Source organism: Sinohyriopsis cumingii, chromosome 14 (assembly GCF_028554795.1).
Source record: "Sinohyriopsis cumingii isolate HCF-2022 chromosome 14, ASM2855479v2, whole genome shotgun sequence".
NCBI lineage: Eukaryota > Metazoa > Mollusca > Bivalvia > Unionida > Unionidae > Sinohyriopsis > Sinohyriopsis cumingii.
The window spans coordinates 121,788,854-121,810,318 of NC_142974.1; the positions used below are offsets into that span (position 1 = coordinate 121,788,854).

General features: G+C 34.7%; 1 protein-coding gene and 1 long non-coding RNA gene across 2 annotated transcripts in view; both read left to right on the forward strand.

Moving 5' to 3' along the window:
• LOC149784730 (uncharacterized) overlaps window positions 1–6,011 on the forward strand; it is a 384,805-nt gene extending 378,794 nt beyond the window's left edge. The window contains exon 10 of the mRNA XM_089932760.1: window positions 5,879–6,011. The gene's annotated coding sequence lies outside the window, so the exon portion shown is untranslated. The remainder of the gene's footprint in view (window positions 1–5,878) is intronic.
• An 875-nt stretch (window positions 6,012–6,886) lies between these two features.
• LOC149784732 (uncharacterized) lies at window positions 6,887–20,916 on the forward strand. The gene is made up of 6 exons (XR_016413948.1): window positions 6,887–7,013; window positions 7,824–8,289; window positions 11,123–11,187; window positions 12,167–12,274; window positions 13,052–13,130; window positions 16,835–20,916. It is a non-coding gene; the product is annotated as an uncharacterized LOC149784732 (long non-coding RNA).
• Window positions 20,917–21,465: the final 549 nt, after the last annotated feature.

Here is a 21,465-nt window from a genome sequence, read left to right on the forward strand (position 1 = left end):
TGGTGGTGTCTGGAATTAATCTGAAAACACCTAAATTGATTAATTAATACCAGATATGGTAACAATGAATTCCACACAATCTTACATATATGATTATTAAGCATGTGCGTGTAATGCATCGCTGGAAAATGTCATCCACGAGCATGTGACAAAACAACGGAAAAAATACCGCAGTCGCATCATCTTCATCGACCATGTTGCATGTGCATTGTCCGCGTTAAGTGCTGAAACAACATCGTTAATCGGTATGTTATCTTTGACATATGTGATGTCGCCAGTGATAGGAATTGGTGTTGCTGTTGTTATTGGTGCTGCTGGTAGTCTTAATATTATCGCGAAGTGATTACCTGCATGCCCCGGTAAGAAATTACATGAGCACACGGACATAGTGTAAGCGGCAATGCATGCATTTATTAATATATCATTCACAACGTCAATGGGGTTAAACGACGATGATATATCAGACAGTGAATTTGCTGAAATTCGTGATGTTTATTATCGGTATCACAAGACCGTAAGTGGACCACAAAAATGATCCCCAGTGCATTGTTGGAAAGCCCCATTTAGACTCAGTAAAAATATAAAAATGACTATAGAAATAACTACATGAATCAAACAAATTATTGGAAACAACGCTGTCGCCGACACACCAATACAGCACCCAATGGTCAGTTGCTTAAAATTTCACTGGTACAATTACGAGTTTCTTATAGCTGGCCAAATATCAGATCAAAATCATTTGGTGGATTATCCAGTGAGAATTCGCTAGTATTCTAGCATACAAGTACAGATGACACCAAAGGAAATTAAATTGCCGACTGGTACGTCATTGGCATTCCTACAAGATAATATAAAATCGAGTAAATCATTGATGGACTTCAGCATAGAATACAATTTACAACAAGAAAAGAATGAAAGATAGCTATCATAGTACATGAGCCAATGATGAGCGCCACCATTGAAATATCAACACCATACCTCTTTTAGTCCCATTATGCTGTCGACATATACTCATCGTCAACAAAAACTGTGATGGGATGGTATTTGGTAGCACAAGCTTATCTTGGAACATCAGACCCATGACTAAATGATTATTTAGCAAGAATACATACTCCTGAATCTTCTTTAAATTACCAGATTCTTGATAAAACATCACTTCTGGAAGAACAAGTTCAGCTTTGATAGAATCATTGGAGAGACGATTTAAAATGCAGATTATTTATCTCAGTGAAGCAATGACCAACGTGATAGTGCGGAAATATGAAAAGAGTACAACCTTGTGACTCAGCGGTATTCTGGTGGTATTATTTTGTTATGACCATGCTGCTAATCCATGCCCCATCGTATTTACCACATTGATGAATGGAGTCTATGAATTACACTAGCGCCATTTATTTCTGATTGTTTGGTCGTACTTCTGCGAGCATTTTGTTAATTGATGTTTTAACGCTAACTAGATCTCGGTGTCTTAGATACATTCTAGTGAGATTAATGTCAGCAACCATTGGATTTCCAAAGAAGTCATAGGAGATCCGAAGAAGGCTCTGAAAGTCTATTTGAGTATTCAAGAACTTGTTTACGTGATCCCATTGAGCAGATTACAACATGGTTAATTTTTCACTTGTCGGTAACACAGTTCGTTATCGCGTTGTTGATCTTGTCCACTTATTTTCTTGATGCAACATCATCATCTGATGTTGGTTCTCTTAGAAGAATAATTTTATGTTCATTTTTAGTTGTATAGCCAATTGTAGCAACACATTTGAGGAGGCGTGTGCTAATTTACAAAGAAATCACTGGCGAGTCTATCAGGTTCTGAAGGTTTCTTAGAAACACATGAACGTCTCCTTGTGAACATCATACTCAGACAGCAGCGTGTTTAATTTATCACTCGATGTCGTTAACGAGGTACATATAATGTCATTTACAAACGTCTTCATTGCAGCAGCATTGCATTTCGTTTTTGTTTGCTGCTGCTGCTATGTTTGAGCCTGATTCTTCCACCATAAGTAAATACCACAACGTTAACGGTGGTTGTACTTAAAAGCGCACAATATTGCTCACTTGATATTGCTCGTCTGTCCATGTTGACCCTGAAAAACATCAACCTCATTCCATTCAACCCCGGTTACACTCGTAAAATAAAAAGCCCATCTCGAGTCACATACACGGACAAATCATTGGGGCCCATAAGCGTAACAGGTCTTCCGTAAATATCTACCATTATAAATTATTAAACTGTTTAAAATGACTGCTAGTGTACTCCTGCATGACTTCATGAGAGGCACTGATGACCTTGGCACAGCACTACGTACAGCAATTACTTCTAAGCTGCATACAGGTGGGTCTGTTAACGTCTGCATTGGTAATGTCTAATACCAAATTCGAGTGCTTCTCATTGCTAGTGGATTGTGTGCCTTCTGCCTTGGATCCTCCTATGATATATTTTAAAAATTATATCGGTGACACTAATTCATACGAAATATGCAAAATAAAAATAAACAAAATTATAAAGATCAACTGCAAATGCAACCCAGTGAGAACCTGGTCAAGGTTAATGATACCAGCTTCTGTGTGGTTTCGTTGTTCTGGTAGTAGATGATGCATGAAAAGTCCTCTAACTTTATGATGTTTAATCACTGAGCAGCATCATATAAATACATATTGGACATGGGTAGATTCGGCTAACATTCCTGACAGAAGCAGACCAATCTGTCATCGGATTGACCGTACTGCATTCCTGGTAATCTTAGACCCTGTCCCTTTCTGTTTGAGGTCTTTATAACATGTTGCTTGTTTCAATGCCTTGCCAGCAGCTGTTATAACAGCATGGAGTGCAGTTGTTTTTGCAACAGCTGGAGCTGCAGCTGTTATCGGTGCTGCTATCGCTTTTAGAAGTGGACAGATACCACCAATCTTTACTGTATCAGTGCTTGCATTTACAGAAAGATGAAACTTCACACCAGGATTTGTTTTATTGATGTCAGTGACGTATCTGAGCCGACGTTCAGTCAACCATAGTTTGTTTGGGCCTTGCAATGCCTTTGTATTTAGTGATATTGTTGTTCCACAATTCTTTTTTGATGCCAATTGCATCTTTTTAATCCGACTAAGTTTCAGATTAGCATTGACGTTTGATATGACATTATAGTATGATTAATTATGTAATTACATATTTTCCACGGCTGCATCAACGACTCTCATTAATCCACCGACACCTTCGAGCAGTATTGTTTTGTCTGATTTATATAATAGCGATTGCTCTGTAATTAGCAATAGCAGCTGGTGATGTTACAAGAGGTCGACAGTGCATGTTAATGACTCATTGTCTGAACAAGTCCAGATGTTTCAGTGAGAATAGATTGAATATAAAGATGTAAATTCCCATTGAGATATCTGAAATCAGAATCAACATTGTAATCAAGTGATGATATGCATGTGCAACGTGATTGTTTTTAAAACTCAATGACACTTCTTTGGATGTTTCTTGTTGATCGTTTTTCTCTCAAAGAAAATTCACAGGTCCTGATCTTATCAAACACCATTGGGTTTCGCTGTTGTGGATCTACTCGGATGTTATCCTGTAATGCTATGGATATATGTTATGGAGCTGAAACTCCCTGCGCTGATTCTATCTTCCATGTGAATAACCCAGCAATGTTACTAAGAAGGCTGTCCATGGTGATCGTCAACCATGACAGTGTTGATTTTTCCACTGCTGTCCATCAAAGAAAGCAGTCGTTCTTCTTCAGTGAGTGATGGCGTCATCGTTGGCATGCGGAACTAAAGTTTTGTCAGTTTATCCTACTGTTCTGGGCAGTTTTACTGGTAGCGGTTTTTATTGTGCTAATTGTGTGAGTCTGTCCTTGAAGCTGATAATGTTTGCCAGCGGCATCACCAACAGCGCAAATAGCTTTATCACAAACAACATCAATGGATTTCATGCCTATTTGTTTTGCAATCGGGATTGCTTTGGGACTATCCTTCTGAATAAACCTTGAACAATATTACAAATACTATCTCAGTTGATATTGGTATTTACTGGCATTCATGAAGTTGTCACCCTGGCCATTTCAGGTCCACGTTCAGCATTGTGTTTAACCGTGTCTTTCTTGTCAATGATCTATTTGATCAATCGTTGTAGTAATCGACTTTAATTTCATTGATAAGTGCATGATAGATGTTAATGTCCATTAAGCCACGGATAAATAAATGCTGGCTGATAGCATCTGCTTTATTGATGAATTTGTCTTCCAACAATACAAATGTCTAGTCAGTCAACATTAATGAGGTTGTTGTTGGGACAAAGTTTATCTTGAATCACTGGCGATTCAGAGATCACATTTTGTTTTGAATGACCGTGATTTAAGTTACCATCATGGGTTAGCTGTTAATATGTTTGTTTTCTTCACTCTGCTGTAGTGCCCTAGAGGCATCTTTGCATTTTTCATTTCTTTGTTTCAGACCTAGTTGTTACAACTGATTTTCTTCTTTTTCTGCTTCTTCAGTTTTACGAATCATCTCTTTCTGTTTTTCTTCCATTTATTTGTTTTACAATTAAAGCATGTTCCTTTATTTCCTGGTTAAAGATTTCAAAATCGTTAATATCTTCTCAGTTCTGATCTATTTAGTCTATTAGAAAAGCGATATACATCTTTAACCCGATTAGAGTTTTACTATTCTCAGTTTTTACATATTGATGTTTACCACCTTAACCAAAAGCAGCAATATTAAATACTGTGTCTTTATTCTTGACAGCGGCAATAACTTCCTCAATAAATTTATAGATTATTCTAGTTCTCTATTTTGGTGGTAACTGAAGTTGTTGCTGAAGTGGTTGAACTTCGGGTTGTGGTTGAATAGGTTTATTTCATGGTGAAACAGGTTGAAGAAGACCAGCAATATCCTTGGGTAATGTCGTAAGGGCTTGTTGTGTTGTCACAATTGTTGCAATAGTTTGTTTTGTTTGGTTCGACACGTTCATTATGGGGTGGGTACAGGACTCTGATTGTCATATCTGTTACAGGAACAAGTCCCTCCACCACCCATTTCATAGAGGGTTTGGTTTTCAAAAGGGTTGTTTCGCACCCCCTCCCCCGATGGTCAGTCTACCCTCCATCCCCGCTGCTCATTCACAAGCATACATATACACATAAGACCAGACTTACAAACACATACTAGGAATAATATGTGTGTGCGTATATTTCTCTACTTACTCACATGAATCTAATTGTTGTGTGTTAGATAGAAAAAGATGTTAAACATTTCTGCTGTTATAAACTTTAAAGAAGAGTCACTAAGCATGTTCCACATGGAAGTTTAGGTAAAGAATTATATCAGAGTAATCCTCCATTGAAAAGATCAAAAAGTATATTAGTATCACTCTGGGTCAAGTTAGGTTCAATTAAAATATACTTTAACATTATCTGTAATTCACAGATAATTTGATGTAACAAATATTGTATATTAAATTTTTCTAAATCACATAACTGAAAAGATTATATCAAATATAAACATCTAAAAACCAAATACATTTCATACCCATAGTATAATATGCGATGTAGAAGAAAAACTTCAAACTACAAAATCCCACACATGATTAACCTTTTCTATCAATGTCATGTGGGGACGAGTCTCTGAATTTCTTTAGAACCAGAATAGTTTCTTTAATTTAACCACAAGACATGTTGGTTTCAAATAATATAATAGATATGGTTAATTTTTGTTAAAAAGTCATACTGAGAAATAAATTTTATACAATAAATCTTAGATTCTGCTCACCTAGATGTATAGCAAGTTAGTAGATCTTGTTATATCATTCTTTCTTTTTTTAAACTCGGAAAGATTGAACAACTGTTAATATCACTTATATTTGTAGATGAGCTCTTCTGTTGATGAAATAACTTCAAGCGTAACAGATCAAACTATACATGAAGAATGTCAACAACCTTTGCAGATAAGAACTTTACCGCCAGGAAAGAAATACCATGCCTTTTTCAGTTATTCTAGTTCTGACATACAGTGGGTAAAGCAAACTGTAGAGAGACTAGAAAAAGACCACGGGTTTGTTTGTTGTGAGTATGATCGAGACAATACTCCAGGAACACCATTATTGAAATTTGCTGAGGACAGCATCAGAAATGCCTACAAAACGGTTGTAGTCATGACCAGGGAAGCATTTCAGAGTGGTTTTGTTTTGCATGAAGTTCATATGGCCATTACACAAGGTTTTGATGAGAGGAGAAAATGTGTTGTCCCAGTTTTATTGGAGGACTGTGACGTTCCACGTCACATCAAGATCCTTAATTACGTTGATGCTCGAGATACCGAAAAGATCAACATCTGGTTGCCCAAGTTAGTGATGGAGCTGGAAACTTGAGGTGAGCAAGTAGTTTACTAGTTTCCCAATCAGAAACTTCTAATTAAGGGAGGAAAGGACACATGTTGTATGAAGAAGCTTGGTTGAGAATTGTGATGTCATTTAAAATTTCAGAATGATAATTTACTTTCATAGATACTTCTCTTATTCTTCTATACTGTGTTTAGAGTAGCATCAGATTATGGTGTACTTAACACTGTTACAGCCATATACTTGTTACAACATAGGAACTCTCCTGTGTGTAATATAACACTCATAACCATTTACTGTTTATATTTATTGTATGAATCAGATATGCATGGTGAGACTTTTTTCAAGAACAACAGTCTACCTCAAGTATTTATTTCAAAACTTAAACAGACCTGCAATACCCGGATGACTATATGTTGAAATACAAAATTGTAGTGTGAGATTGGTAGCAATGTCTTTGCAATGACTTAACATTTCTTATCTTAAACTGTATGTTGCGTGTCATCATATGGAGCTTTTCATTTTTTTTACTGCTCCAGTGGCCGAATGGTTAGAGTGTCCGCCTGGGATGTGGGAGTCGTTGGTTTGATCCCCGGCTGAGTCATACCAAAGACTTACAGAAATGGTACTAACAGCTGCCTCACTTGGCGCTCAGTATTAAGAGGTTAGTGTTAGTTAGGAGTGGTCGGCCTGGTGTCAGGATAATGTGACTGGGTGGGACATCATGCTACATGTCTGTGGCATGATGCCCCAGTGCAATACATCAGTATAAACTGCCACACTGCTTACATTGTAGCGATATGACTGAAAACGTGTTAGAGCTACATTCCGAATCCAAATAGGCCGCTCCAGTGGCCACTTGGTTAGAGCGTCCACCCCGGATGTGGGAGGTTGTGGGTTCGAACCCCGGCCGAGTCATACCAAAGACTTATAAACATGATACTAACAGCTGCCTCGCTAGGCGCTCAACATTAAGAGGTCAGTGTTAGGACTGGTAGGCTTGGTGTCAGGATAATGTGACTGGGTGGGACATCATGCTATATGTCTGTGGCATGATCCCCCAGTGCTAGACATCACTATGAACTGCCACACTGCAGACATCGTAGCAATATGACTGAAAAAATTGTTAATGCTACGTTAAAAAATCTAAATCACACACACACACACACACACACAAAACTCCGAATCACACATACACACACACATTTTCTTTTGATATGGGATGTTTTGTGTCATTATATGGACTTTATATCGTCTATTCTATATTGAAGCTAGCATGTCATTGTATGTAATTTTCCTTTTTTATTTCTATTGAATGCAGCATGTCCTTATATGGACTCTTATTCAAAGTATTGTTATCATGGTAATGTTTGTTCTGTATGACATATAAATGTTTCGTATATGTGATTCGTGTGACTTGATCAATTATGGTCATCTAAATTACAATATTTTATGGTTATACATATTCCTACAGGACAAAGAAGACTCTGACAGCAAGAAGACATGGAGAGGATAGAGACATCCAGCTCTGAGAAGGACCAATAAGAAGAATGTGAATACTGATATACACTGTACCTAAGAGATTTATCTAAAAACGAACATGAGCAGGAAAGTGAATGCTGTTACACTCATTACACAAGATTACATTAACAAAGTTTGTCTGTGTAATGCTCTGACAACTTTATGTTCTAATACTATAATACAAACTGTATTTTCCATTTCCACTCCAAATTCATGGCATGAAAATACTCCAAAGGTCAACCAAGGGAAACAACCGTCGTTGTGTAGATAGGAAAAATGGAATTCAAGGATTACTTGCAGGATATTGATGATGTGACCAGAAGTACCAATTACGATCGGAGAAGCATTCAGTGTAGGCCATCACATACCATGATGCCCTTCAGTGTCAGAAAAATGGAGTATAGAAAAACAAGTTTGAGGTAAAGTTTAGCAAATATCTCAGTGGTACTATGTATGTTTTATACAACTATATGGCCACTTTCAATAAGTGTCAATATTTCATTCCATTATCCTTCTTCAATGTATTACATTATCTTTTACGAGAAAACATGTGAAATATTGCCATGCTTCTTATTTTTTAAAAATGGTGAAGTTAGGGATTAAATATTTCACAAATATTCTGTGCAATATTGCCCATGCCTGTCGTTAATCCAGACCTCTAGAATAAGGGTTACCATGGCGTTTTACCAGAATGTGCATTGTGATGTTTGCTTGGTCTTAAATGGAAATTATGCTGCTTACACGTTCAATACAAATGCCACTCTGGCCATCTGGTACATTCACTACAGTTGCCACTCCGGCTATCTAGATAATCTTGTTATAGCTATTCATTATAAATGGATTGTTGCATGAAAAAACTGTCTTTGAAGTTTTGTTGGTCCTTAATGAGAATGTTTAGACATACAAAATGGGCACCACTGTGACTGTATTCAGAATCTCATTACTTCCAGATTATTGAGTATATCAGAATAAGACTGGTAGACTCGTTCTGATGTCAAGTTGGTTGTAAAAGAAAATGGTACCAATCTGGCTGATATGATATTTGGTTGGTCCAACTTGAAATGATGCACGTTAGACATCTAATATTACATACCCATTTATTATTATATGGCTGATCTAGCGTTTCCATCCGTGACTCCCTATCGCAATTCTAAACTTGGAGAAACGGACGTCCAGCCTGGAATTAATTTTTCAACTTGCATTATTTAAAAATGTCCATTTATAAATTATCTGGAAAGATTTATTTGCTATACTTTTTATATTATTCAAAAAGGTGAATCCACGTTTGCAATTTAATGAAATGCAGTTATATTTTGTGAAATGGCTTGTTTTGCTGCTGAGTAGTAAGTAGCTACGAGCAGCTGATGAGTATTGCTCTGTATCTGTTGCTGAAAAATTATGTAAAAAGGTTTACACATGTTGAATTTTGTGATCAATTTTCAAGTGGGATTTTCTTAATTCCTATAGTATTCATATACAGTCTTAACAGCATTTTACCCTTACCTATCTTTTAAAGGGGTCAGAATATTATTATGACTTTATGGTCTTAAACTAAGTAGTAGAAAAGAGTGAAAAGCATCAAGTGTTCTAAAAACACAACCAGTAATTTCTTTCCCTAGAATACTGAGTTAAAATTTCAACCAAAATTACTGTATTGCAAACAAAATATCAGATAGTCCAAAAGGTAATTAAGAATTCAAAAGTATTGAGTTTGAATGAATTCCAGTGGAGTTATGAGTACATTCTAATCTTGGATGCGTTATATAAGAATAACTAGAGATAGTGTTGATGTGCTGACAGGTTTGATGCGTCAAAATAATATAATACAAAATGGCCTTGAATGAATTATAATAATTTTAAAATAGTAATTTAGTGAAAACATCAATGAGTTTTCCAGTCCTATTCTGATATACTCATTCGAAATGTAATTCCTATGAATAATTTAAATTAATAAATCCTCTCAAATTATTACATAACACAATTACAATTTATTCCACCAAGACTGGTGATAAGGTAAGAAATTAGCGATTCTGATGTAAAAAAATAAGACATAATTACAAAACCAGGATGAAGGTAATTTTTGCATAAAATCCATAAATACCATTTCTTCTGGAAACTACCATGGAGAACAGGCCACTTAAACAGGTCTACCTACAAGTGATATAATTATCTTAATATAAAATGTATGAGAACAGCAAAAAGATAGCTATGTAATGTGTTGTTTGCACACAAAAATATGTTTAGTCAGGTAGGCCCAAACTCCTATACTAAATTATGGACAAACATCAGTCACAGTACAAAATTAGATTTATTTAAAAATATATGAAGCAGCGCAGGAAAATAAAAATTGCATTAACTATTTTGCTGATGGAAAATTGTATTAATGAAATTCCTGTTAAATTATTTTCGCATTCCAGCACATTCTCTATATAGTTGGTTGGTTGTCAGGAGAGGTCACTGTTGTAACAATGAGTTCTTGGTAACAGATTTGCCAACCCCTGTTCAGATGTGTGTTATATTTATATATGCATGTATGTCATATGTACATGTTTATGTCATATGTACATGTTTATAATTTGTATATGTATGGAATATGTACTTGTACCCAGTATATATCTTTATATGCAATATGTATATTGAGTGTTTAATAATCAAACTCATTTTATGACAATGTTCTTCTTCATGTTCAAATTAAAGAAAGCACTCAGATACAGGTTAATATTAGAACAGCTAATGGTATTTTCCTGTATCCATCACATTGCTAAATCACAGAAACAAGACATATATAGCCCATGGTTACATATTGTAACCATCTTCACTATTTCAGTACCCTTAATATAAAGCATTTATTTTGTTATACCCCAAAAGTATTATCAGATCTATTATCGTCCTATTCTTTGATTATGTTTTATTTCTGAATAATACAATGTTTTATGTCATTCATTTTTCCACAGTTAACTATCCTGCAAACACATGTCCCTGTTACTTAATACCCACTTTTTCCCTTTCAGAAATATACAGTGTTGTATTTAGTTTAACTAGCATACTGTTTAAAATGTTTTCTTTAAACTTTGAGTGATCTTTTAAGCAGCCAACATCCAACATAAACAAATTAAAAGGTTCTATCTGTTTCATTGTGCAACACTACTGCACAATATGCTGATACTGTAGTGGTAACATTATTTATGTCTAGGATTCTTTTCGAGAGCTGTTTGAAAACATATTACAATTGAAATGTAACTTTTATTATAGTGCAAAACATGATCAACAATGGACAATTGCACAGGAAAGATTTTGGAACTGGAATATAGTGCAGGGTAAACTTTAAACTATTTATACAGTAAAGTGAACATGTAGCTCCTTACTCACCTAGTCAAAGAGCCAAGGGAATGGTAGGTAAGTGCTTACCTAGTCATATAGCCAAGGGAATGGTAGGTAAGTGCTTACCTAGTCAAAGAGCCAAGGGAATGGTAGGTAAGTGCTTACCTAGTCATACAGCCAAGGGAATGGTAGGTAAGTGCTTACCTAGTCATACAGCCAAGTGAATTTGTAGCTATGTTCACCTAGTCATAAAGCCAAATGAACTTGTAACTGACTGCTAAGCTAATCATACAGCCAGCTAAACGTGTTGCTGATTTTTCAACTAGTCATGCTGGCAAGTGACTGCGTACCTGAATGCTCACCAAGTTGAAAAGACAAGTGAACTTATAACTGAATGCTCACCTAGTCATACAAGAATGCGAGCCTGTAACTGAATGCTCTCCAAGTCACACATCCAAGTAAATTTGTAGTGGATGTGTTGATTTGTGGTCATACATCGAAGAAAATTTGTAGATGATTTGCTCACCTAGTCTTAAAGCGAAGTGAATGTATTGCCATATGACTTTAAACATGTTTAATTAGTCTATTTGATTTAGTTTTAGTTATTACTCAAAACTAAATATTAAATGTTTACAAAACATGTATTACAAGTTTATTAATCATATTACAAGTTTCTCTTTGGAACAAGAGATGAAGTGGCTGAGTATAAAATAGAATGGGACTTGTGACCAAAAGGGTGTATATTCGATTGATGCCAAATTACAATTTTAAAAGGCTCCATTGAATTTGTGCGGTGTAAACTTTGATGAAACATATTATATAGTTAATTAGTTCCTTAACATGGTTACAAAATTAATGCTAAAAATAATATAGTAATTTCATTATATGTATGATATATAAAATAATGAATCTTCATCGTTAACTACTGTAAAAGATGTTCATAAAAGGTAAAGAAAGTTCAACTGGCATTGTCAGGATCAGGACCAATCAGGACTCCATAATTGGAAATGAGATGAATTTCGAGGAAAATATGAAGGAAAAGGGAGACTGGTGACCTGGCATCATTCACACTGTATCAGATAGGTAACTAACACTTTTGACTTCTATGACCCATTTTGAACCTAACGTGTGATTTGTATATGCTTACCTTTAGGCAGAGAGCGTTTTAAGATATGACACAATCTTTTTGCTCATTAGTCTGTCTTTTACGTAAACTTTTGTGCATGAAAACCTCAGTTTTACATCATCTGCCTTTGCAAAACTACAAACATGTTCTTCATTACAAGATAAAGAAAATTGTTGATTTTACGATCCAAAGGCCAAGGTGAGTGTGACTGAAAGAATATAAACTGTGTTACATTAACATTTCAGTTCTCAGCTGTATGTGCTAACCAGAGTGGGAGACTTACTTAATGGGTGAGAAAAACATCCTAGTGACTTGTCTTGGTATACATGCCATACACGTTATGATTGAATAAAATGAATGATGAAGAAAATACTTTGATGATAATGTATGAATGACAAAAATAGATCTATGCTAATGTATGAATGACGAAAATAGATCTATGATAATGTATCAGTGAGAAAAATAGAACTATGCTAATATATGAATGAGTAAAATAGAACCGTGCTAATGTATGAATGAGAAGAATGATGAGGAACATAGAACTTTATTATTGTTTGCATTAGAAGCCTGACAAGGAACAGACATGTATGATCATGTATAATGAGAAAAACGATGAGGAGGATAGGTCTGTGCTAATGTTTGAATGAGAAAAATGATGTAAATAGATCTATGCCTCTTATGTAATATTATTCTGATTAGGTTTTAATTTCACATACTTTATTGAATTTCATGAGAACAATGAGGGTTCAGTGACATAGCGTAAGACTTACAACTGAAGGAATACAAATTTGAATCCTACACAGATCAGCCCAGGTCAGTTGTCTTTGTGTTACTTAGAATTGTTGTTCTCATTTCCCTCACCACTAAAGAAATACTGTTGTGCACAAACAAACCTAAATTTCAAACTCATTTTTCTCAGAGTTAGATGTTCATATAGTATCAAATGACAAATTCCAGGTCAAATGTCAGATATATAGAGTAAATTTATAAATGATTGTTTACCATACTTAGGAGTAGGCTTTATAATAAATGTTATCGTCTTTATCTGGCATACGGAAGGTGTGCTTCTGGTAATACTGATTCTGCCAGCAGAGGGCATGTATTTTTCCCAGTATATGGTGGCTTTGACAATAATGTGATATGCTAGAATGAGTGTTGTGAACATTGTTATAAAGAAGGCCAACTTACATGTATAAGATGACCTTGCTCACAGTTTGCATTCCAGGAATGGAAGAAGGTGGGTCCAAAGGATCCTATTAAGTCAAAAGTGAGGTATATTAAAAACAGCTGCCCACTTTGTTCCCTTTGTTGACAAATTTGAATATTTATCAAAGTCATTCATTCCAATGTCAGCCTTAATTTCTGCAAAAAATATTAATTTTTCCCCATATTTTAAATTTTCAATCAGTCTACTTTTGACCTCACTGTCTACAAATTTTGAAGCAAATAGTGTTTTCATGTACTATTAATGCAGCAAAGGTGACAAATTTGTGCAAGGATGCAGTCTGGAATAAACCAAGACACATTTGTGATCAGTGAGTGACCAATGTACATGTCTTAGCTGATCTTGCTTATAACATGATACACTTCTATGCTTGCTGCAAACAGAATCATAAGGTAGTCCATGGTACATAACGTGTCCATTTATGCAGTTTTTGGATGATAGAGTGGAACCACTGTGTATCTTTTATATGACCCGGCATGTGGGTTATTATTACTGTTATCCTGAGCTTGAGTGCAAGGGACAACTGTACATCGGTTAGGTAACCTGGCACATGGTGTATTTTTATTATTATTCTGAACAACTTATTAGGGAACACTGTACATCAATAAGGTGACCTGCTCTTTAACATGATGTATTTTATTAATAGTGTTGGAACTCTCTACGTCTCTTAGATGGCCGACACAGAGTACATTCTGTTAACTGTCTTTATAGTTAAGGAATACTGTATATGTATTAGGTGACGTGACCTGATACATGTTACATTTATATTACTGTCCTGAACAGCATGATAGTAAGGGAACATTATAACATATCTTTGGTGACCTGATGCATGGTACGTTTTAATTAATGTCCTTATAGTGGTGGAACCCTGTGCATTTGTAATGTGACCTGGCATTGGGTACACTTGTATTACCTTCCTGAACACCTTGGTAGTGAGGGAACACTCTATGTTAGGTGACTTGACACATATGTTTTATTACTTCCCCGAACACATTCATAGTGAGGAAACACTGCATATCTGTTAGGTAACTTGGCAAAAAGTACACTTGTAGTATTGTCTTTAACACTTTGATAGTTGTGGAACACTGTATATATGTTAGGTGATTTGACACATGGTGCATTCTTATTTCTTTCCTGATTACCATTATGTGAAAATAAGTATATATTTGAAAATAAATGCATATGTGAAAATTAGCATATATTTGAAAATAAGGGTATATTTTAAATTAAGTGTCGTTGTGAAAATAAGTGTATATTCGAACCTAAGTATGTATGCGAGTATATACACAATTTGGTTCGTGAGGAGTATAGTCATTGAAAAAGACATCTAGTGTTTAAATATAGACCATATGACTCCAAGCACACCTTGACAAGAAAGTCTCATGACTTGTATTCATGTTACTCAGTTCAAAGCGCAAACGTTGCTTAAGTTAGTATCAGTATGCACTTTCAACTATCCAAACAGCTATTCAAACTATTAACCTAATTTAAGAAGGAATGCGTTTTCATGGACTAGAAAATGAAGCATTTTCTACTTGCTTGGTTATCACCTCAATTATACACAGACTTTGGAGCTGTCTACTTGATCGTCACCTCTTGAATGATATACAAATATTAAAGCAGTTTACCTACTTGTTAGTTCTTTAGTGAAACACATTACTTGATGATGTCTACATGCTTATCAGCTCTTCGACGAAATCACGTAATTTTGATCAGTCTACTTGCTTGTCAGTTCTTCAATGACATACTTTGGAGCTGTCTAGTTATGTTTCGCTTCTTTAGGGATCCACATGACTAGGAAATGACTGCTTGCTTGTCAGTTTTTCTTTGATAAATATAATTTGGAGCTGTCTACTAGCATGACAGTTATTTAGGGATACACATGATTTGGACCTGTTTCCTTATCAAATCTTCAATGACAAACATAATATAGAGCTGTCCACCTGGTCTTCAGTTCTTTAGCGATGTCTACTTGCCTGTCAGCTCTCATCGAGGCTAAATACTTTAGAGAAACTGAATACTCAGTACGACCAAATAGGCTTAACAAATATTGGTGACCTTTTGTATTTTGATGATGATGGTGAGGGGAAATGTAAAGTTGTGGTTCTGGTTCATGAAGCAATATTTATTAACACTTGATAGTCATGTTTTAACAAAATCTAGGGCTAATACTACTTAAACATGGGTTGCACCAGATGACCCTAATTTATAAATCAAACTCATTATTGAGATTCGGCTACTTATCTTAATTTGCTTGACCATTTGACCAGTTTTAATGCCTGGCTCACCCGGTCAGGTTGCTTCCATTGTGGAAATATTAGGCTTTCCAACCTAAGACTAGGTGAACTACCTGTCCATGCAGTGGAGATGAGTAATGTTTTCAGATACATTTTGTGTGAATTGTGTATTTGTCCATTGTTGTGTTGAGAGTTTGTGACCTAAAACCTGTCAATCCACCAACATATGCTATAGAAATGAGCATAATTTCCAGCTAAACTGTGTATAAGTCAAACACTTGTCCTTTCTTCTATCAGCATTCTAACCTGACTTTAAGTCCCCTATACAAGTGTCCAGTTTATGTCAGATGCAACTAATTTGACCTTTACATTTGTGATACAGCCCTTTGATAAAATGCAGGTAAACACTTCTTAACCATTTGGGTAAAGTAACAGATTGGGTGCCCCCAAATGCAGTAGCCATGGTGGTTAAATCGTTAGCATAGTGGATTTATAACTAAATGGGTATGTGTTCACATCTTAGTAGTGGATCAGCCTAGATCAGCTATTGTGATGTGTCCTTTGGTATGATATTTTATTTAATTGAATCAGTACGAAAACCACGAGCTGCTATATCACAAAACATAAAAAACATGTTTTGTCTATGGTATAGTTATACATTACTATCTCATTTTTGTTTCCCCTTTTTCAGTTTAACTTGGTTGTATTGTCCCAAGCATATTAATACATTACCATTCCATTAGCATTCCTTTTAATGTTTAGCCTGGGCATATTGCCATCGTTCTATTTGTGCCTTAGCATCCCATAGGAATTCTTCTGTTAATATTTCATCTGGACTTAACCAGCCATTTGATCATCTCTAACCTATTCAAGATATGTTGGAATACATTGAAATATAGGTGTGTGACTTGTGAGAGTTTTGAAGAAATAACAATGATATGTCCTTGCATGCACCGGCTGGTTTGATTATTTATACAGATAGATAAAAGCTAGAACGGACAGATATGCAAAGTGCAATGTAATTTATTGTTTCTCAAGTTTTGCTTATATTCTAGGGGGAAGTATAAACACACTGGATACATCTGATAATCCTGCTGACGATGGAGCTGTTCTCAACATTGGTGATGTTTTGGAAGTCTTAGTCTGTTTAATAGTTTGCAGACAGGATATCTATAGTTTAACCATACACTGAAAAGACTACATCTTGTTAATACATGTTCACCAGATGGCAAATGTCGTGACAGTATATTTCATGTGACAAACATTAAAGCTCATAATGTTTCAGGGCAAATAAAGAAGATGATGGAAGCGATGACAGATGCATTCCACTGTGGTGTCTTTCTCATAACAAACACATTATAAAGTATTGTACATTTGTCATGGATTAACGAATGAACAAAGACAGTCATGTCTGGCATAGACATTGTCAAATCTCCATAAAAGTAGTTGTGTGGAATGACAGAGATATTCTGAAATCACAAAAGATGATGATCTGGGAATGACAGATTCTTAAATTACAATAGATTAAGTTCTGGGAATGACAGCAATTCAAAAATTGCAGTAGATGCAGTTCAAGGAATAAAATAGATTCTAAACTTGTAATATATGCAGTTCTGGGAATGGCATATAGATTCTAAAACTGCAATAAAAGCAGCTTTGGGAATGACAGAGATTCAAAAGTTGTAATAGATGCATGTCTGGTAACCATATTGATTCTAAACTTGAAATATATACATTTTGGAGAACAAAATAGAGGTTCTAAAACTGTAATTGATACAGTTTTGGAAATGACAGAGATGTTTTATATTGTACTTAGCTATTATATGAGAGGACAGTTGTGCAAGCAGGAAGTGCTTAATTTGGACTATAATATTATTCTGAAACTGATAAATTATTCAAAGGAATTATGGACAGCACCATCTTGACAACATCGTGGCTCTTGGAGGACCAGTGCTTTTTCGGTTTTGAAATTTATAAGGATATGTTCAATAATTAAGGACTTTTATTGGCCATTATATGTTTTGATTTTGATTCACTTCATAAAAATCTAAGTTTCCCTAACATTTTCGTATATAGCTTTGATAATTAAATTGCTTGTTAAATTTACCAAACTGGTTAGTTTTGCTTCTTAATGTTACATAGTTTGTGACCATAGGGTCGTAACATACACAGGTATAATGCAATAATGACTACAAGTTCATTGTCATAATGTAAATTTATAGCACAACATGCAAAATATTTTGTAGTAAATATGAAGATTTACTTTACTGGATACAGAATTTACTGATCAGTTTCAAACTTTTTGGGGTACTAGCGCAGACATTGCTAGTGTACACAGTGCTAGTGTAGACACTGCTAGCGTAGACAGTGCTGCATATTCTCGTATAAGTAAAAGTAGAAAAATGGGAAATTTAAATCTTTGTCAAACTGTCCCATGCAAACGGCTTGTTGTGATTTTAAACATTGACGTATTTAAAACAAAACATTTGACCTGATGGAAAAATGCCCCCAGTATGTGGTACATTATTGTTTGTAAATAACTTGATATTTTTTATGAAGGTCTTCTAAGGTCATCAAGATCTATACAGTTTTGTTCACCGATATCACAATTTGCATTATGACTTTCGTTTTTATATATAATCCTAGACTATGTATTCACTTTGTTGCAATGTACCATGAATTTTATTTGAAATAAATAATCTCAGATTCTGTATTAACTTCAGATTTGTTGCAATGCATCATGTGTTTCATTTGTAAAAATCTCAGACTCTGTATTGACTTTAAACTTCTTATAATGCATTGTGTTTCATTTGCATGAATAATCTCAAATTCTGTGTTTACTTTAAACTTATTAATATGTATTCATGTATTTTGGATTATTAGCATAGCTTTCAAACATTTTCTGTCATATGGCTACAATGTCTGCAGTATATCAGTTTATAGTGATGTCTAACAGTAGGGCATCATGCTGCAGACATATAACATGATATCCAACCTAGTTACATTATCCTGACACCAGGCCGACTAGTCCTAACAACAGCCTTTTAATGCTGCTAGTACTAATTGTGAATAACTCTTTGGTATCACTCGGCTGGGGAACCCGTGACTTCCCACCCACGTGGCGGATGCTCTAACCACTTAGTGCTCCTTATGAATATGCATTATGAGTTGATTTGTAAAATAATCTCCGACTCTATTTTCTCTTTAAACTTATTAAAAGGCATGAGTTCATTTATATAAACAATCACAGATTATGTTTTCATTTTAAACTTATTATTATGAATCTGTAATTGCTACAATTATGTAAAATATGTGTATAGTGATGTATTAGGTAAAAACGTTGATAGCAATATAGTTCTTAACGTTATATAGGCTAATATTATCTATTACTGATGACAATGAGGTACTATTCTATGTTCCTGATAAAACTGTTACATAGGATAGCATTATCTATTACTGTTACATAGGATAGCATTATCTATTACTGATAACATTGTTCCTTAGGCTAGTATTATGTGCTAGTGAAAACATTGTCACATACTCTAGTATTTTCTGTTCCTGATTAACACTGTGACATAGGCTAATAATATCTGTTACTAATAACACTGTCACTTTTACTCATATTATCTGTTATTGTTAGCACTGGCACATAAGCTAGTGTTATGTGTTTTATATACCATTGTTGCATAGGCTAGAATTATATGTTCCTGATAACACTGTTACAAAGCCTAGCAGTACATGTTGCAAATGTCATAGTTACATAAGCTAAGTATTATCTGTTCCTGATAACATTGTTACATAGACTAGAATTTTATGTTGCTAATATTATTCTTACATAGACTAATTGTTATCTATTCCTGATACATTTGTTACACATCGTAAGAGCATTTGTTGCTGATAACACTGTTACATACACTAGTGTTATCTGTTCCTAATAGACACAGTTTCTTTATTCTATAATTGTCAAACATTTCCTTCATTCAGGAAGTTTAATCAGGAATGTTAAAATTGATTTGAAAGGATTTGATTTTAGTTTTCCAAAATGTGTCATGCAGCAAACTTTCTTTATTAAGTAAATGCACATGCAAATGAAATTAATGTTTGCAAACTGAGAATAGACTATTTAGTACTTGCTAATTGGTATTCTAGTTGTTGAATATAATCGGTTGTTAAGTTATACAACATAATCTAGACATATACTATCTTAAGCAGATAATGTTGATAGTATTGGTGACAATATATCTCCACAACAAATCAGAGTCCTTAATAAACAATTGACAGGGATGCACATTAAAAAATAATTTGTCTTATTGTAGGAATATCAGGGGACTATAATTTCCTCTATGATGAAATAATCCCAACCACGTCTTACAATGATTAATAATGGAAACAAAATTGTGTGACTGTTGCAGCAGTTTGCTGCAGGATGCCAGTGTACATATGTCGACATGTTGGTGTTATTATTTGATCACGATTTTACCAACATTACTGAATGCATCCGAGGAAAATGCAAGAAAAACTGCTGTATTGGGAGAGTTTGATCATTAGCCATTGTCAGTAAATTATATGATGATTGTATCGTTAGTCATTGTCAGGAAATTATGTAATGTATATAGTCTTGATCAATAACCATTGTCAGTAAATTATATGACGATTGTATCATTAGTCATTGTCAGGAAATTATATAATGTATATAGTCTTGATCAATAACCATTGTCAGTAAATTATATGACGGTTTTATCATTAGTCATTGACAGTAAATTATATAATGTATATAGTCTTGATCAATAACCATTGTCAGTAAATTATATGACGATTGTATCATTAGTCATTGTCAGGAAATTATATAATGTATATAGTCTTCATCAATAACCATTGTCAGCAAATTATATGATAAGATGGATAAAGTTTTTGATGAATAGGTGTGTCTGATTAACTATATGAAGTATCTTTATCATTGTAAATTACACATTTATATTGACAATTTATTTTAAAGCATTGCTTTTGGGTTTTATCTAGTGTATGTTTTTTAATGAATTTCTCCATCTGTTATATTTTTGAGAGGTCTGATTATGTTCTCATATGGAGAGTGTGTTTTGGAGTCACATATTTTCTGAATAAATATTGTAATTATTTACTTACCTGTGCATCCTTTATTTCATTGGCAAACATTCATGGTATTTCACCAGAGGACATCTTATTAGCCATGCTGGTCATAGGCCACGAGAGAGCTTATGGGATGCCATCTTGTCCATTGTTCAACCATCCACTGGCACAGATTTTTGTCGCTACTCTAAATAAACTAGAACAAAGACCATGAAACTTAACATATGCATATATTCCATGATTTTGTGGTTGCTACATGAAAAGCGTGTTCAGCGCCCACCCAGGCAAGCATAAGTTGACTGCCTTGTTTTATCATTTGGAAAAGCAGTTATCTCCCATGTCCTCCACATAATATAGTATATACTGTCTTAACAGTACCATTAAAGGAAACAACAAAGAAAAATATGTCAAAATGAAACTGGTCTCACTTAGACATCCAATACGATTGTTACAGCAGCAATGTTTGATATTATGCTGCGGATAACGTTTCTTGATATAGATAAGTGTGAAAGCCATTTTGTTACATGAATACCACAATAATTGTAATTATTGTTGAATTTGTTCATTTTAAGTTACTTCT